Below are 4,578 nucleotides of genomic sequence, written 5' to 3' on the forward strand. Positions count from 1 at the left end.
ACAATTTAGTGACTGAACAACAAACAGTACTGTTCTCCATGGTGGCTGTATCTATTTACATTCCCACCAGCAGTGCAAGAGGGTTCCCTTTTCTCCCCACTGTCTCCAGCATTTATAGCTTTTAGATTTTTTGAGGATGGCCTTTCTGACCAGTGTGAGGTGATACATCATTGCAGTTTTGATTTGCATTTCTCTAATAATGAGCAATGTTGAGCATCTTTTCATGTATTTATTAACCATCTGTATGTCTTCCTTGGAGAAACGTCTGTTTAGGTCTTATGCTCACTTTTTGATTGGATTGTTTATTTTTCTGGTGTGGAGCTGCTTGTATATTTTGGAGATCAAGCCTTTGTCAGTTGTTTCAGTTGCTATTATTTCTCCCATTCTGATCTTGTCTTTTCACCTTGTTTATGTTTTCCTTTGCTCTGCAAAAGCTTTACGTTTTATTAGATCCTGTGTATTTATTTTTGTTTTTATTGCCACTACTCTAGAAGATGGATCATTGAGTATCTTGTGATTTATGTCATACAGTGTTCTGCCTATGTTTTCCTCTAAGAGTTTCATAGTTTCTGGTCTAACATTTAGGTCTTTAATCCATTTTGAGTTTATTTTCATGTATGGTGGTTTCATGTTTGGTTATCACGTTTGTTTTCATGTATGGTATTCTAATTTCATCCTTTTGCACATAGCTGTCCAGTTTTCCCAGAACCATGTATTGAAGAGGTTGTCTTTTCCCCATGGTATATTCATGCCTTCTTTGTTGAAAGTAAAGTGTCCAGATATAATGCACGGGTTTATCTCTGGCATCTCTCTCTTGTTCCATTGATCTATATTTCTCTTTTGTGCCAGCACCATACTGTTTTGATGACTGTAACTTTGTAATATAGTCTTGAGTCAAGAAGCTTGATTCCTCCTGCTCCATTCTTCTTTCTCATGATTGCTTTGGCTATTTGGGATCTTTTGTGTTTCCATATGAATTGTGAAAGTTTTTGTTCTAGTTCTGTGAAAAATGCAATTGGTAGTTTGATAGGGATTGCATTTAATCAGGAGAAGGCAATGGCAACCCACTCCAGTACTCTTGCCTGGAAAATTCCATGGATGGAGGAGCCTGGTAGGCTGCAGTCCATGGGGTCGCTAGGAGTCAAACACGACTGTGCAACTTCACTTTCACTTTTCACTTTCATGCATTGGAGAAGGAAATGGCAACCCACTCCAGTGTTCTTGCCTGGGGAATCCCAGGGATGGGGGAGCCTCGTGGGCTGCTGTCTATGGGGTCTCACAGAGTTGGACACAACTGAAGCGACTTAGCAGCAGCAGCAGCAGCATTTAATCTGTAGATTACTTTGTGTGGTATAGTCATTTTCACAATATTCATTCTTCCAGTCCTGAAACGTGGTATACTCTCCATCTTTTAATGTCATCTTTGATTTCTTAGACAAGAATATTTTGAAAACTTATACCAGAACATTCTCATGTGTCTCCTTGATTGGCAGTTGCTTCAGTTTTCTAAAAAGCTTGCTAGGATTGCTCTAGGCAGATATAGTTCATAAGCTTAAAAACATTCTTAGGAAGAAAAATCTTCACTAGTGCAAGTTGCCAATGTAATATATTAGTTTGTTAACATCCCTTATTGAACTACGATAAATATATATCAATCTGCTTACGTGTGTCATTTTAAAAAGATTTTCTTAAAATTTTCCTGTAAGTCTACAATTCATTTTGCAGTTTTGTACATTAGCAACTTTAAGCATTAAGCTTAAAGCATTAAATCCTTTGGATTAAATTTTCTTAAATTAATCATAATATTTATTGAATCATTAAGTGACAATCTCTAATGGTAAGTCTAATACTACTGTAATTTTTGAAATTAAAACATTTTTATTTTTAGAAACATTTTGGGTTTACAAAAACTGAGCAGAAAGTACAGAATAGATTTATTTTAAATTGATGCCAGAATTTTTTTACCTTCTAAATTCTACTTATGATCAGCTTCATTGTCATTATCATCATTCTAATCATCAGATTGTCTTCATTCCTTTTTTTTTTTCTTTAAAATCTTTACGTTTGAGACAGAAGTGTTACAGGTACACATGGGAAAGCAATACATGATCACAGTTGAAAGTGAAGACAATCTAGTCAGAAAGTTTTTACACCTGTCAGCTAATGCTGAAGCTCTGATTACGATATGCTGCAGGGCTCAAAGAAATGGTAATTAGTATTCCTCTCCTTTCTCTCCCTTTCCTTCAACAGAATCCACACCAACCTCCTCATAATCCTTCTCAAGGGCAACCATGTCCTCACAGGTCTCAGAAAAATCTCCTTCCTCCATGCCCTCACCCACATACCAGTGAACAAGGGCATGCTTGGTATACATCAGGTCAACTTGTGGTCTAGGCAAGCCCAGACCTCGGTGATGGCTGTGGTGTTGTTCAGCATGCACATAGTTCACTGGACTTTGGTCAAATCTCCAGCAGGTACCACAGTGGGAAGCTAGTAATTAATGCCAACCTTGAAGTGGGGCACCAGGCCACGAACTGGATGATGCACTTGGTCTTGATGGTGATAATGGTGGTACAACATCTTTGGGAACCACGTCACCATAGTACAACAGGCAGCAGGCCATGTATTTACCATCACGAGGGTCACATTTCTCCATCTGGTTGGATGGCTCAAAGCAAGCATTGGTGATCTCTGCTACAGAAAGCTGTTCATGGTAGGCTTTCTCTGCAGAGATGACAGGGGTGTATGTGGCCAGAGGGAAGTGAATGTGGGGATAGAGCACCAGGTTGGTCTGGAACTCTGTCAGATCCACAGTCAGGGCTCCATCAGACCTCAGGGAAGCAGTGATTGGGGACACTATCTGGCTAATAGGCAGTTAAGATTCATGTAGGTTGGGTGCTCAATATCAAGGTTTCTACAGCAGGTGTCATAGATGGCCTCATTGTCTATCATGAAGGCAAAATCAGATGCTCCAGGATGGTGTGGTGGTGAGGATGGTGTTGTAGGGCTAAACTACAGTTGTGGAAACCTGGAGGGCTGGGTAAATAAATAATTCCAGCTTGGACCTTTTGCTATAATCAACAGAGAGATGTTCCATCAGCAGGGAGGCAAACTCAGAACCAGTTCCCCCACCAAATCTGTGAAAACCAAGAAGCCCTGGAGACCTGTGCACTGGTCAGCCGATTTCCAAATTCGGTCCAAGATAAGATCAATGATCTCCTTTCCAATGGTATAGTGACCTCAGGCACAGTTACTGGCAGCATCTTCTTTATCTGTGATAAGCTGCTCAGGGTGGAGGAGCTGGAAGTAGGTGCCAGTGCGAACCTCATCAATAACTGTGGGTTCCAGGTCTGCAGACACTGCCCTGGGCACACGCTTGCCAGCACCTGTCTCACTGAAGAAGGTGTTGAAGGTGTCATCTTCTCCCCCAATAGTCTTGTCACTTGGCATCTGGCCATCAGGCTGGATGCTGTGTTCTAGGCAGTAGAGCTCCCAGCAGGCATTGCCTATCTGGACACCAGCCTGGCCAACGTGGAAGGAGATGCTCTAACATATGGTGGCTATAGGTCAGCAGGTGCAGGCAATACGAGTAGACACCAGGTCCCGGTTATCACCCCCGACAAGCTAAGAGTCAAGGTAAGTAATGCACCCTGTCTTCACTCTTTAGCTATGTATTCACTATTTAGCTAATTCTCCAGAAGTCTGATGGAAATTCTGAACTTGATTTTTTCCACCTTTTGATGTATAAAAGAATAGGCTAGTCAGGCACATTATCAGGACAAAATAAGAATCAAGACAATCTCTTTTATGAATGTTAATAAAGGTATACAGATGCTCAACTTTTGAAAAAATTCTTTTGTAAGTAAGTAAAAGCCAGAGGAATTGACAGGCTCCCAGATACCGCTTAAGATCCTTGTTGTTTAGTCACAAAGTCACGTCTGATTCTTTTGCAGCCCTGTGGACTGCCAGGCTCTTTTGTCCATGGGACTTTCTAGGCCAGAATACTCAAGTGGATTGCCATTTCCTTCTCCAGAGGATCTTCCCAATCCAGGGATAGAACCCATGTCTCCTGCACTGCAGGCAGATTCTTTATCTGTGAGCCATCTGGGAAGGACAAGTTTATTGAAAGATGGATAGGAGTTTGTTTTGTGGAAAATATTAGAGTACATGCTGGAGAGGGTACAAAATAGGAAAAAAGAAGGAGTAAAATGAAAAAGACCTCAAGAGAAATGACATTTTTTTGATAAAATAATAAAAGGGAAATAAATTCTAATATTACTACTAACTCAAGTATTTTTAAACTTTCAGAAACAAGGGAAGGCTGTTGTTTCTGGAATGGAGATCATTCTGGATTTGATAGACAATCTGAGACTCAGTAGTTCTAACATTAGAATGGAAAGTATACCTGTCACTGTGATCCTTCTGTTCTGCACACAGGAAAGCAGAAATGCTTAAAAAAATACAGAAACATAACTCTGCTAACAGCATTGATATCTACAGAAGAACAAATCATTTGATGTTACTTTCTTTATTAACTTACTCACATTGGCCAGTACTCCATCCTCATATAGGCTCAGA

General features: G+C 40.3%; 1 pseudogene; it reads right to left on the bottom strand.

Moving 5' to 3' along the window:
* Positions 1-2,212: 2,212 nt before the first annotated feature.
* Positions 2,213-3,627, bottom strand: LOC104984420 (annotated as a pseudogene).
* Between the last annotated feature and the right edge of the window lie 951 nt (positions 3,628-4,578).

This window comes from Bison bison, unplaced genomic scaffold (assembly GCF_000754665.1).
Source record: "Bison bison bison isolate TAMUID 2011002044 unplaced genomic scaffold, Bison_UMD1.0 scf7180017864020, whole genome shotgun sequence".
Taxonomy (NCBI): domain Eukaryota; kingdom Metazoa; phylum Chordata; class Mammalia; order Artiodactyla; family Bovidae; genus Bison; species Bison bison.